At 34.7% G+C, this 15,139-nt stretch overlaps 1 protein-coding gene and 1 non-coding gene across 2 annotated transcripts in view; one reads left to right on the top strand and one right to left on the bottom strand.

The window, feature by feature from the left end:
• Nucleotides 1–13,016, bottom strand: part of ZPLD1 (zona pellucida like domain containing 1) — a 104,088-nt gene extending 91,072 nt beyond the window's left edge. Inside the window, exons 1-2 of the mRNA XM_074233520.1 lie at nt 12,942–13,016; nt 11,786–11,839 (exon numbers count right to left, since the gene is read on the bottom strand). The gene's annotated coding sequence lies outside the window, so the exon portion shown is untranslated. The remainder of the gene's footprint in view (nt 1–11,785; nt 11,840–12,941) is intronic.
• Nucleotides 10,612–10,718, top strand: LOC141510307 (U6 spliceosomal RNA). The gene has a single exon (XR_012474811.1). It is a non-coding gene; the product is annotated as a U6 spliceosomal RNA (small nuclear RNA).
• Nucleotides 13,017–15,139: the final 2,123 nt, after the last annotated feature.

Below are 15,139 nucleotides of genomic sequence, written 5' to 3'. Positions count from 1 at the left end.
AGTAACCACAGTAATTTACTAACCTACTGAAAATGAATGAGGCAAAAACTTCCTTCATTTCCTCAGTACCATTCTGACTATTATGGTGAATAGAATTTAATCAGTGATAAAAATCAATAAGATGAAGACATCTGAATAAATCCATGAATTGAGAAACCTCCCCTCCCCCATCCTAGCCCCTACCAAACAACATTTCTTTCTGTATTCATGTACATCCTCCATATTGTGGCCTCAGACTATGATCATTTGTGGTATTAAAATTTTGTAATGGTGAGCATAATGAAGGCAGTAACAAGCAGAAGTAGAAAAGTAAATACAGTCCTAAGACTATGGAGGTCATGCATTTAATAGAGAAGGGCTTTTAATAGAGAAAGAAATCCCTTCCATTTCTCTAGTTTTCTTTGTAGAAACAACTAGACCTCTGAAGTCCCTATCTAGCCTCAGCATTTCATCTACCCAATAAGGTCTAGGACTTTTTCCTCACACCCAAACTTTTTATCTCTCTTTCCCAGTATTCACAAGACAACAGAGTCTGTCCCTTATTTACCATCAAGGAACTTCTGATCTTATTGCTTACCAAGCAATGCAAGGAAGTATAGGAGTTTAGAGAGGAATGAGGTCACTTCGGTTTAATGTGGGTATTGAAAGATAGGTAGAATCCAGACAGGTAAAGATCAGAGGACAAGGTGGAAGAAATAAAATGAATGTCCATAGAGGATTTAATGGACCCTCTCTGGAGTATAGGAATTAATAGTATGGAAATTTGAAGTTAGTGTAGCCAATTGAGAAAAGAAAGTTAAGTTCAGATTATATAAAATCCAGAAGTGTAAGTTTTCTTCTTATAGATGATTGCTGTTTGTCATTTATTTCAAAGAGGACCAGTGACATTATGAGATGAATTGGATTAAAATGAGGCAGTTGCACAAAGTCATCAGACTCCTTCTCTCTTTCTAAGTCATCCAAGTCCACAGGTAAGACACCTGGCAATGACTTAGGATGTAGTGGATGACCCTGGCATCTTTGATTTCTGACCAAGCTCTAAGTACTCCGTAGCACCTGTTTCAATTGCTCTCGTGACTATAGGAACAAATTGTTCTCATCTGCTGCTGCTGTAAATCTTCACATGCTTGGAGTAGCCATTCCTCTAACTCACCAATGACTTTGGGGCCTGTCGGTTACCTTCAACCTGGGTTAGCCCAAATTCTGAGACAGCTTTACTGGGGTATGGCCACTTTGCATGCAAGAGTTTCTTGGAGCTATAAATGAGAGTTGAGTAAAAGTGGATACCAAAGGTGGATGAGCAGCCCTCAAAAGGGCTCAGAAAATCCTTACACATGAGAAACTAGTCCTCCCTGAGCATCCCATTTACCCCCAAGTTTTTTAGATTACACTTCAGGGTCTAATCTTGTTATCTTGAATATAAACTCAGCTCTCTGGCACTGAGAATTTAAATTCATACAGAATTATACAGGACTAATTTTATAACATTATATATCAGAATGACTTCTATTGGAGAGATGAAGTAATAGTTAAGTATGGGAGACTAAAAAAGTCAACATCAGAGGGATGACATAATAAGTGATACTTTAGGGAAATTAATCTGATTACTTTATCCAAGATGGCTTGAAGTTAAAGAAAATGGAGGTAAGGATATCAGTTAGACTATGACAATAGTCCAGATATGAAAGATTTTGACCAGTATGATAGAAGTGAGACTAGAAATGAAAGTATTGAAATAAGAGACATTAAATGAAAGAATCCCCAAATTCAATATCCAACTGGATATGATGAAACTGTTAAATCTACTGCAGAAAGCTTGAAGCCGGCATTACAGTGAATAACTTGAAGTTGTAGGGTGATAATGGAGGGAAACAAAGACGGGGCAAAAAACATTATGGTAGTCTGAAAGATTGATGCTACCTTTATTTCATTTTCCCCTGAATGATTTCCCCAAGCATAGCATTTACATATCAATGACTTCTGCTGCAGATTGAGGTCTTTGCCTGCTCATTGGAAGTTACATTATTTCATTTCAACTCATTTTCACCTGTTCAGCACTTTTTATTCAATTAACATATAACTTCATACTAACTGCAGTTGCTGACATTCAAGTCACTCCTTTCTTTTCTGGACCATCTCAGAGAGAAGCTGGCAGAGAAGCTATAATTAGAGAATCTAGAATCAAATCCTAATCCTGTCTCTTACTACCTCTGTGATCTTGGGCAAGTAATATTAACTGCATGGGCCTCAATTCCCTCATCTGTAAAATAGAGGGGTGGATAAATAGTTGGACTCAAAAGAAGCATGGAATGAGTTACAGGATCTGAGGCTGAGCAAAGGGAGCAGAACCTAGAGAATAATGTACACATTAACAACAATATTGTGAGATGATCAATCTTGATGGAAGCAGTTCCTCTCAGCAGTTCAGAGAGCTAGGACAACCATATTAGACCAGTTATAGACAATCACCATCCAGAGGAAGAAAAACAAAACAAAGCAAAAAAAAAAACCTTTCAGAATCTGAAGAATACATTCACTTTTTTTAAAATTTCTCTTATGTATTTCTCTCCTATTTCATAATTTTCTTTTCCCTCAATCCTAATTCCTCATTCCAAAAAAATGACTTATCTGTAAACATGTTGTTTAATAAATATGTGTATGTGTGTGTGTGTGTGTGTGCAAAAATCACCTGGCTGTTCCCCTCTGAAGGGTGGGTGGGAAGGGAGGGTAGAAGGAAATTATGTAACTTAAAAATATGCATATGGATAAATGTTGAAAAACTTTCATAACATGTAACTGGAAAAATAAAATAAAATATCAATTGGAAGAAAAATAAAATAGGGTGGTTGGACTAGACCTCTAAGGTCCCTTCCAACTCTAAATCAACGAGTGCACTTAGATACTGGTCTGAGCTGATTCTTGCAACCCTATCTCTGAGTTTTCCTTTTCTATCCTGAAAATCAAAGTTTAAATTTTAGCCATCTGTTTAAGTATATGAATGTGGAAATCACTAGGTCAGATACAAAAATAATTAAAACATGATCCTTGCCTTCAGGCAGCTGATGGTACATCCAGAAAATACTGTGTGTATACAAATATACAATAAATAGAATATATAAGAGATAGTAAGGCATAGTTGATAAGAGAGCTGACCTTACACCAAGGAAGACCTGAGTTCAAATCCTGCCTCTGACACAGACTGGTCATGTAATCTAAGACTTAACCTCTCATATACACTGATCTCAGTAAATCTCTAAGATTCAAAACTGCAGAGAAGGTACCTACCCATGTTGGTAGAGGGAGTTTCCTTATAAGGAGTTCCCCATATTAATGTAGTCTTTGGTCAGGTTACTATCACGTATAATTATAGTGCAGAAATGTATAATTGATATATTACTTGCCTTCTCGGGGTGGGGGAGGCTTGGACAGAGAAATTTAGAACTGAAAAATTTTTAAAAGAATAAATATAAATAAAAATAAATAAATATTTGGGGGGTTTTATAAACAATGCAAAATAGAATCTGGTAAGGTTACTTAAAGCATGCTAAAAAACCAATGCTAGAGATACAATGATTATTTAAACATGTCTTGAGCAAGAAAATGAATCCCATAAAACTCTTAATTTTGTTTTAATTATGAGGTCACACTCTGGAATTGTTGATAAATTACTTTGCTATAAATGAGAGGATTCTGTCAAAATATTTAAGGGCAAGTGTATATTACTAACATCCTAGGTTTCTCCAGAAATGTTTTAAAAGTGAATACCTATATATCACAGTCATTTAAAGTAAAGGTCAACTTCCAAATACATCCAGTGAATATAATTTTTATTGATTTTGATAAGCTCTTTTGTTTGTGGAAGGATTGGAATTAGAACCTACAAGTTAAAGACCATGTCTAGACATATAAAGTAAAGTTGATTAATTCTGTAACAAACATTTGAATTTAGTAAATCTAAATAATCTGTTTTTATTTGTTTTGTTTTGTTTTTATTTTTTATCTCTTGCTTTAAGCCGCAATAGCTTAGCCTTAAATGTGACAAGCCCCAAAAAGTCTAAATGAGATAATCGCATCTCTTTGCAAGTCTTCTTTACTTATTACGAAAAACGAATTACAAAGAGTCTATTAGATTTCATTAAAAAAAAACACATTATTGAGCAATCTACAATCTGTCAATCACACTGAGAAGAATTTGAGGTCATTAAAACAAAAAAAAATAATTTTGTCTTCAAGGAGCTTCTATTCTAAGAAAGCCCTAAAATACAATTAGCTTAATACAGAATTTAAACCTAAGGAAGAAATTTAGGTTCAAGGTACTATAGTGGAGTTTCAAACCCAACTCAATTGCTTGAACTTAGTGACTTAAATGTCAGACAATAAACATGTTTACAAAGTCACTATCAAAAAAAAAAAAGGAGTTACATTCAAACCTTACATATTCTAAGTTGCATGCTGTAGCCACTTCATCATTCTGACTCAAAAGCATAATTTCTACAAAATTAATATAGTCTATATCTATTATATCTACAATGCCATATTAGTGAATTATATTTTTAAAAGTTTATAGTCACTACTTTTCTTCTAGTACATAAATTATCATTACAAATTTGAAAATGGAAGGATAATCTTCTTTGAATTATCTTTCCAATTCCATCACAAATATTATCTAAAGAAAAAATAATTTAGTTAGAAAGTACAATCGATTTAATGTACAGGTTTAAATTCAGTACCATAAAATTGATGTTAAATTGATAAATATTATAGTTATATGAATATTTTAAATGTTATACAAGTAGATTTGGGGAAATACATTTGAAACCTGTAAAATGGTAATGTGGTTTGAAAATCCAATAAGTTATAATAAAAACAAAAAAATTTTCTTCTTTTATCATTGTTATTTTTAAAAGTAAGGACACCCACCAGGTTTGGAGTGAAGACGCCAGGATTCAAAATCTTGGTTTATCTGCTTGCTATATTACCAAGGGCAAATCATTTAACTTTTCCAAGATTCAATTTTCTCATCTATAAAATGTGTAATAACTTTTCTACTTCTGCTTCTTAGTCTTCCTGGCTTCTTTCAAAACTCAGCTCAAAGTCCCACTTCTGAAGGTCTTTCCTGGTCTTCTCAGTTGCTAATAATGTCTTTTCTTTATACTACCTTTCATCTACTTTCTACATATTTTGTACATAACTTAAATCAGTCAATACTTAAAGAAATTAATTCAGACTATTCACTGGAATGTCAATACCTAAAGTTAAAGTTTAAATGCTTCAGTCATATAATAGGAAGATGGAACTGATCGGAATGGACCAAAATGTTGGAAAAAGAAGTCGAGATAGACAGTATCATAGAAATAGCAGAGGGTGAGTGAAAATGGAAAATATAAAGGCCTGATATGCTGTTTATTGTCCATGGAATCATGAAAATTTATTTGTTGGTCCAGTTACCATTTCTCATTGAGTTTCTGCAAAAGACTGGATGAAATTGATGAATTATCTAAAATGTTATATTCCTATCAGTCTAAGAAACCAAATCTCAATAATTAGATGCCTTAAAATGATCCAAATGATTACTATTCTATTTTAATGATTCCTCTTAAACTTTTAAAGAGGCAATATAAATATAAATCTTTACTAAATAACTCTTTTATGCCATAACTAAATGGATTATAATCTAGCCATCTGTTTGAAAGTTACCTTTAAAAGAAGGTTTACTGACATAAAACCAGACATTGCTCATTACCTCTGAATCACTGCAACCCTTTTTTCAGAGAAAAAAATTAAATAGCTAGAAAGGAATGTTCAGTTTTGTAGCAGTTGTTATCTAGTTATTAAAAGTTATGTGGCTGTTAACCAATAATGCTCATAATATTTTATTTTAAAGATCTTTACTATCAGGAAGTTTCTTAAAATATTTTTTAAAAAGAATACATATAGTATGTTTCCAGTTTTTTTTTATTTTCAGTTAAAGATTGCTTAGTAAAATGGAAAAAAAATTCAGTTTATTTCTCACAAGCATTTCTAAAGATCATTCATGCCAAATACTAAACTAAAATTTTATTGTGTATACAAGATGTAAATTGGATAAAAGTGGTCAAATCAGCTCTTTGAAGCAATGTAGAAAAAACAACTTTTATTTGAATGCAATCTTTCCCAAAAATAAAATTCTTTTAAACTGTTTTAGAGTATATTGATTAACTCCCACCTTGGAGTGATCAATTGATTTAGACTCTAAAATTAATTTAAAAATGTGAGCAAACAAAAATGAAACAAAAGCTGTAACATTGCAAAGGACAAAATATATTACTATCCAGAGCATATAATTCAGGGCCAAAGAGGTAGGTCTTCGTTTCCATCAATATCCTCCATATCAGAAATGACCTGTTTCCTCCAAAGTCTTCTCTAGTGAATGAAAAACCCAGGATTTATACTGAACTCAGTGATAAAATCCATAATTTGATGAGGTTTCATGTCAAAGTTCAATAATACTTATATTCAAATATAGGCAATCATTAAAAATAATTTCCCTAAAAAAGAAAAATTATAATCATAATTCTTTTCAATCATATCAACTTCATAATTAGAAATGATGTGACTTTCAGTCAGCCATGCTCTTGCAATGGAACCCTGATAAGAAATTTCTTATATAGAAATTACCTATTTGACTCAATCAATGGAGTTCCTATAGGAACCCATAAACAGGCATCAGAAGGTGGATAGGATTGTTTTATGGAGGGAATATTGTAGAAAATCTTATTCTATCTTTGGTCTGAAATAGGTACCTTAACACTAGAAGAAGGACTAAAGATTGAGGCACTTACTATTGAAATTAAGTATTTGGCATTCGAGTACAACTTTTTTTTAAAATATTACTTTCTTCTTTCCTCACCTAAACATGAATAGACTTTAGGATTCTTTTGCTTATTTGTTTGGGGTTTTTTTGAAGTCACAATCTAATTCAGTCCTTGCCCACCAATGATGGAACACACTCTACAGGACCATTTTCCATAAGATCACCTTATTTGCCAAAAAAATTAAAAAAAAGAAAATGCATCCTTCTTGTGTTTACCAAGATGCCAAGGTTTGCAATCACTCTAGGTGATTTTTGTTATGGACACTTACCCCAATCCCCTGCAGCCGTGGAGTCAGCTGTACTCCATATATCCTGCACTGCTGCATGTGAGCAAGGATCCCAGTAATCAGCCCCACCAAACTTTTTTCAAAAAAAAAAAACTATGACTTCTCAAATGAAGAAAGAGATGCTCATTATGAAAAAGTTTTAAATATGCATGGACACACACACACACACACAAACACACATACACACAAGAAGAGAAAGACACCACAGACACACCTGGATTTTAGACAAGAAAATGTGACAGATCTCAAAATACTTTCTAAGACTAATCATCACCAGCATGAAACCTGAGCTTGTTCTTTATAGGCCTTGCTTTCAATCTCTTCCTCCATCCTCCCACCCTCAACTCCCCACCTGCTTTTGATCTCCAGGATTACCATGCAAATATCTTGGGAGATCCGTGTGAAGAAAGCCATCAATCTGAGTGCATGGTTCAGGCTCCAGCTCGTTGACCAGTCTTGCCTAGGGTAATTTAAAAAAAAAAAAAAGCTCTCCAATAGGATCAAGAGTTAATCTGCAAGGTTATCAATGCCTGCTGTGTTTTATGAAAGATGAAAGTGCTAGGTTAAACCCATACCAAAAAAAATGAATGCTGCTGAATTGGGATCATAATTACACACGGTCCATCAATGCAAACAAAGCCAACAAGACTCAATTGTGAGCATGGAATGGATAGAAAGAAATTGAACCTATTTCATAAAGTCTACTTTTGTTTGGATCTTCCTCTCTCTTGAGACAAGCCCCTCCCACAATGACCCCCATTCTCTCTCTCTCAATCTCAATCTCTCTCTCTCACACACACACACACACACACACACACACACACACACACACACACACAGAGTCTGGTTTGATTTGTATTTGAGACATCTACCTCTAGCAGTTGTTATTACACAATGGATAGAAAAGTGGTAACCTGTGATTCATGGTGCCAAGGGAACGTCTTTTCAAAATGCCTGGGTCATAGCAAAGCTTTGCTTCATCCATTCTTATGCTTGGTTGACAGCTATAAAGATTGAAGAGCTTTGTGTGGATTTATATAACTCAAACTGCTATTTAATTGTAATGGTTACCCGGGAAAAACTCATTCCTCAATACCACCAACCTTACACTTTTATAAGATGGAATTTCATCCACTGGGGCCTCAAATGACATTTACCCTCTCAATTTCCTCTCTTGAAGGAGGCAATGTCCATTGCATCAGCGAATGGTCAATTTAATTGCCAGAGAGTGAGTCAGTGGCAGAACTGAGCTCTGACTTGCAGCCCCCTTGCTCTATCCCCTAGACTCAACTTCTTCCCTAAATAGTAGTATGGCATTAAAAATATTATTACTCTTAAGAAACAACACAAACTCACATGAACATACACAAACATACAATGATACAATTAGGAGCTATTTCCTTTGCCTTCTATTGCCTGTAATTGTGGATTCTCTTTTCTGAATTAAAAAAATGTAGGTTTGTGTGTGTGTGTGTGTGTGTGAGTGTGTGTGTGTGTCTTCTCTTCAGGGGAATGTCAAATAAACAACTGTGCTCATAATTCTTGTTTTACCCTTGAGCAAAAATTAGATACATGAATCTACTGATTTTTCAGGCACCATTAGTACAAAGTTTCTTGCTTTTGTGTAGTTAGGCACTCTTACTAAAAGCATAAAACCATCTTAGGAAACCTCTTTCATTCTTTCCTAACTATATGAACAGTGACTACAGTTTCACCTATTTCTCTGTAGCACAAAGTAGCAACACTTTTCTTTATATGAGAAATTTCAAGGTAGATATTTCCAAGAATTTTTCTGACTTCACTTTGAACATGTATTAGCTGTTACCCTTATATATTGGAGGTAAAAAAGAAAAGTGTAAAGTGTTTGTATGGTAATTAACAAATTCTGTTTATTTGTGTAAAAATCATTATCATTTGTCCTTTTTCAAAAAAGAGACTTTCCTAAATACTGAATATCACTGTAATTCACTCACTGTACAAGTTAGATGACTATAAACATAAAAATTTCATTATAGACTTTTGGTTAGGGAAAAATGAGACAACCATTTTATCACTGAAATCATTTGTTATTTGTCAAGTTTTAAAATTTAGTGAATAGCAAAGCCATTTATTACCCTATATTTAAAGAGAAAAATAAAGCAGTTATCTTTAAAGATGCTAGGTCTTTTAAGAGGTTGTTACAAATAATTGCTCATTTTCCAAGCACCTTGACTTTTCTAAATCTTGCTTCACTGTCGAAGTGTATTGGGGAATGCTTTAAGTTGTATAAAATATTCAGCAAAATTTGATAGCAACAGCAGTGGAAGTATGAGTAGTTTTATCCTACCCAGAGAGGAAAAAAAAGCATGATGAACTTTTCATAGCATGGGAAAAGTAGTTAATATAGCTCAGTTTTCTGGGGAGGAATTTTGGGAAGAAGTATCCTATTCTAAGAAATGTAGGTTACCTGTTCCCAACTTATTTCATGTTCTGCAGCATCCTATAACTGCCTGATTTTTCTCCAGCTGGAAAATGAAGCTAATCATCTCTGCCTAGTCCACAGGGGTATCATGATGCTTAATTAATAGTCAAGCTTTTGTAGGTCTTGTTTACAAAACGATGCTGAACCACAAAGCATGCAGCTTTTATCACATAGTATGTGTATGCCCCAGACATAGAAAATGAGGGTTGGTTTCTCCCTATGCCTTTTACTAGCTCCAAAAACAAACATAATACCGAAGACATGTTATTCACAAGAGGACAAGATGTTGACAAGGTGGGTCTTGCTTAATGAGTTGGCTGTTTTATCATTGCAGGTGCATTAGTTTGACATTATAATTATTTCCATAGTAATCCCATGTGGTTTACCATGTATCTAAGGAAAGAGTGTAATGAGTGATTTCAGTCAAAAGAGGCATTGCGATGTTATGGAAAGTTGGCTCTGGAGTCAGAGGGCATGGATTAGAATCTCAGTTCCACTATTTAATTAGTAATGTGACCATAAACAAATTACTTTGGTTTTCTAATTTGGATTTCCTTCTTTTTCAACCCTATGGAATATGCCCCTATGTGGGAAGATAAATACAAAGATTAGGATAGATAAAGATACAAACACACACACACACACACACACACACACACACTCCTCAAATGAGGACACTGACAGGTAAGTTATTATTATCCAGGAGGATTTCCCATGAAGTCAAAAATTTACATCATATTTACATGATGCTGAATAACCAAAAGATAACTGAAAGATGTTAAAACTAAAAATGTCTTCTAAAATGTTGATGGTTAATGAAGTTTTCAAAATTCATTCTGATGTTTGATATCATTTTTAGTAATAAAAGAGTAATGTAAAAATGTACTAGATTTGGTTTAGGAGGGTTGGGTTTGATGTGTCAGTTCTGCCATTCATTAGTTGTATATATTTGTATCATTACCATCTCTTGGTACTTTCAGTTTTCTTATCCTCAAAAAAAAAAGCAGGGAGTGCTTGCTTTGGCAGCACATATACTAAAATTGAAACAATACAGAGAAGATTAGCATGGCCCCTGCACAAGGATGACACACAAATTCATGAAGCATTCCATATTTTTGATAGGTAGACTAAACCAATATAATATAATAATGAAGTTAATCTAACTGACAAAAAAAGATCAAGAATATATATAAGGAATTACAAGGAAGGGGGCCTAGTGGTAACAGTTATGGTGGTTCAGTTGTTTTCAGTTATGTCCAACTCTTTGTGTCCCCCTTTGGGGTTTTCTTGGCAAAATACTGGAGTGGGTTTGCCATTTTCTTTTCCAGCTCATTGCAAAGACGAGGAAACTGAGACTTGGCCAGGGTTAAGTGTCTGAGGCTAGATTTGAACTTAGGTGTCCTGACTCCAGACCTAACACTTTCCACTTTACTCTTCTATGAAACAGTAATTATCAAAACAATTTGATTACTGGGTAAGAAACAGAGAAGAGCATAAGTGGTATAGATTAAACACACAATATACAAAAGCACATAAGCACAATAGCTAGAGTTTGAAAACCCAATTATTGGGACAAGAACTCAGTATTCAACAAAAACTATTAGAATATCTGGAAAGCAGTTTGGTAGAAATTAGGTACTAACTAATATCTCACACCATATGCCAAGACAAACTACTAAAAAAAAGGCAGGGAATAAAAACAATTTTTATATCTTCATTGCTAGGTGTAGAAATTTTTTCAAGTTCCTATAGTTTTATGTACTGTGATGGTGTGGTTGAAAGGTAACTACATTTGAAGTCAGATGATCTGAACTTGAATCTCAGTAGGACTACTTAATGACTTGCATGACTGGGTATATTACTTTACTTCTTTGTTCTCTACTTTTCTAATATGTAAATTGAGGTTTATAATATGTGCACTGACTTCTCATAAAGATTGTAATGAGGATCAAGTAAGATAATTGCACTTTGTAACAACTGAAGTTATTGGGAGAATCATACAGTATGTAATTATTAAAAGTGCTTTGTAAAAAGTTGTTATTTTAATTATTAGTACCTTCTAGAAGCCATGAAAGGACCTTGTCAGTGTTACAAGTGATTCCTGTTCCTGGATTTCTAAGGTCATTCTGTTACCCTTCTATGAAGTCAATTAGTATTATATATTATAGAAATTGGTATACATACCTTACTGCCCTGCTTCTTGGGGTCCAGTATAATGCCCTAAAAATAATAGAATATCTGTTGAAGGGAGAAAGAGTCAGTTAATTTATTCGGGGTTTAGAGTAGTTTTTGTTCAGTTTTCATTTTATAGTCCCAAGGTTTGAGAATTTTTTTATTTCTCTCTTAGTTGTTCTTGATAAATCCAGAACCATAACCTTCTTATTACCAAACTGAAATTGAAAAGCATTCAAACTTTTCTTTGAATTTTTAGGTATGGCTCATGAAGCTTGTTTGAATCAGTTAGCATACAAACTAGCTTTGCTCTCCTCATATGATCTCAGATCACACAGCCTGGATATTCTAAGGTTCAGCATTAGATTTAGGGTTCATTGTTAATTTCTATAGCTTGTCTTTGCTGTAGTGGAATAATAAAAAAAAGTTCTGGATGTGGAATGAGACTGGGTATGACGCCCAGTTTCATTACTTTCTAGCTACATAACTTTGGGGAAGTTATTTAACTTATTAAGCCTGAGTTTCTTAATCTATAAAATGGGGATAGTAATATGTAAATTCATTTCTTCAAAGGCTTACAGTAAGCCTCCAATAATATAGATTATATAAAATGCTTTGAAAATAATCCAAGTGCAATATGAATGTCAATGTCATGGAAATTTTATAAATATTTAGACTGGAGTTAGCCTAAATGTTGTCATAGTAATAAAGGACTAGATGTTGAAAGTCTGATGATCCCTTGCCTCTGTCTGGCAATACCTCCCATTCCCACCCCTGGCAAAGGAGATTGTACCTTGCCAAGTAGAACCGCCACAGAGAGTGTAAATCTTCTAACATGGTTGGTACATAAGCCACATCTTCTTATCACAAATGCTTCTCTCACCTCATAAGATCAGAGTTGTGCAAAATGTCTGAAGGATGAATTATTTATGACTCAAAAACAATGTCACCTACAGAACAGTCACTAAGTGACAAAAGAACTCTTACTGTTATCACCAGAGGGAAGCATTTCTACAATGACTTCTAGCTGTGCCTTCACAAGTTATTCTAAACACAGACCTCTTTGCTAGTCTCTTTCCTATTAATAAGGCTATACTTTTATGCAGGTAGGTGGCACAGTTCATAAAGTGGTGAATTTGGAACCAGAAGATGTGAATTCAAATCTTACCTCAGACACTTGTCAACTGTGTGATCCTGAGCAAGTTATTTAACTTCTCTCAGCCTCAGTATCCTCATCTGTAAAATGAGAATAATAATGGAGTTCAACTTCTAAGTTTGGGAAGGATCAAATAATATTACACATGCCAGCTAGCTTGATTTTACCACCAGATATCTAGCAATGGGATCTCTTACCCAATGCTTACAAGACTGGAAAAATAAGAAATCTTGAGCCTTCAACAATTATGAAACCCAGATTCTTTTGTTTCCCCTTAATTTTTCAGTGATCAAAATGGCTATCTCTTCAGATTGATGCAATTAGCTACTTAGAATCACCTGATTTCTTTCTTCTTTTATCTTTAACATGTGAATGTCATGCAATGATAAAGAAGTTGATATAGTCCTGGAGGAACTGAACCACATACACATTGATATTTTTATTATCAAGTAAATCATAAGATATAAAGAAATTGCAAATAAATTGAATGACAGCTTGCAGGTTTTCCTGGAAGAAATAAATAAGGTTTTTGACATAATTGGTTTTGACATTCACCCAAAGGCAACAAAAATTATTGTATCATTAGATTGCTAGCCTCACAAGGACTTCCATGATATACCAAAATGCAATGTAGATGCTGTTCTGTCTCTACTTTCCACTAATCATTTTTGTCTCAGGTTGTTTAGAAGATAGAGACCTTTTATTATACTTAAAGTCATTGAATTTGAGTCATTCAAGGTCAGGAATGCAGTTAGGTTGGTGTGGCATCTCCACATTGATCAGTGTCAAATCATTCTTCCCAGGTTGACCTAACAATAACAGAGTCATTAGAAACAATCCTTGAAGGGGTGGCTGGGTTGTACAATGGATAGAGCACCGGCCCTGGAGTGAGGTGGACCTGAGTTCAAATTCGGTCTCAGACACTTAATTTCCTAGCTATGTGACTTTGGGCAAGTCCCTTAACCCCATTGCCTTGCCAAAAAAAAAAAACCAGAAATAATCCTTGACTATCTGGTATGGACCCTTTAACTACAAGACTATTAGAAAGTCATTATGACTTGTTTGTCCCTGTGCCTGTGTTATATTGGGCATCAATGTATTTTTCAGCCATATGTGATTTATCATGATCCCACTTGAGGTTTTCCTGGCAAAGACACTAGAGTGGCTTGCCATTTTCTTCTCCAGCTAATTTTACAGATGAGGAAACTGAGGCAAACAGGATTAAGTGAAAGTGCCCAGTGAGGAATCAACATTTGACAAGATGAAAGAAATTATAATTCTCCTTTCACCCTAAAACTTCTGAAGTTGAATCACCCCAACTTCTAAACTTGTTTAAAACAATGATTTCCTAAAAGGGAGCTCTCCATAGCCTACCACAACAAAGTTAATGAAAACATTGTTAGTTAAGAAATATGTGCTAGGGGCGGCTAGGTGGCACAGTGGATAGAGCACCGGCCCTGGAGTCAGGAGTACCTGAGTTCAAATCTGACCTCAGACACTTAATAATTACGTAGCTGTGTGGCCTTGGGCAAGCCACTTAACCCCATTGTCCTGCAAAAAAAAAAAAGAAATATATGCTAAACTGTGGTATATGTATGTCATGGAACACTATTGTTCTATTAGAAACCAGGAGGGATGGGATTTCAGGGAAGCCTGGAGGAATTTGCATGAACTGATGCTGAGTGAGATGAGCAGAACCAGAAAAACACTGTATACCCTAACACCAACATGGGAGTGATGATTAACCTTGAAGGACTCGATCCTTCCATCAGTGCAACAATCAGGGACAATTTGGGGTTATCTGCAAAGGAGAGTGCCACCTGTATCCAAATAAAGAGCTGTGGAGTTTGAACAAAGTTCAAGGACTATTCCCTTTAATTTAGGAAAAAAAATATCTTATGGTCTGATCTTGTTATTTCTTAGACTTTTTGTCTCTTCCTTAAGGATATGATTTCTCTCTCATCAGACCCAATTTGGATCAATGTACAACATGGAAACAAAGTAAAGACTGACAGATTGCTTTCAGTGGGGGGGGGGGAGGGAAATAAGATGGGGGGGATTGTAAAACTCAAATAATATATTTAATAAAAAAGAGGGGTGGCTAGGTGGCGTAGTGGATAAAGCACCAGCCTTGGAGTCAGGAGTATCTAGGTTCAAATCCGGTCTCAGACACTTAATAATTACCTAGCTGTGTGACCTTGGGCAAACCA

The sequence above is a fragment of the Macrotis lagotis genome, chromosome 1 (genome assembly GCF_037893015.1).
Source record: "Macrotis lagotis isolate mMagLag1 chromosome 1, bilby.v1.9.chrom.fasta, whole genome shotgun sequence".
NCBI lineage: Eukaryota > Metazoa > Chordata > Mammalia > Peramelemorphia > Peramelidae > Macrotis > Macrotis lagotis.
The sequence above is the reverse complement of the archived record's forward strand: the minus strand, read 5'-3'. Positions and strand labels throughout refer to the sequence as shown.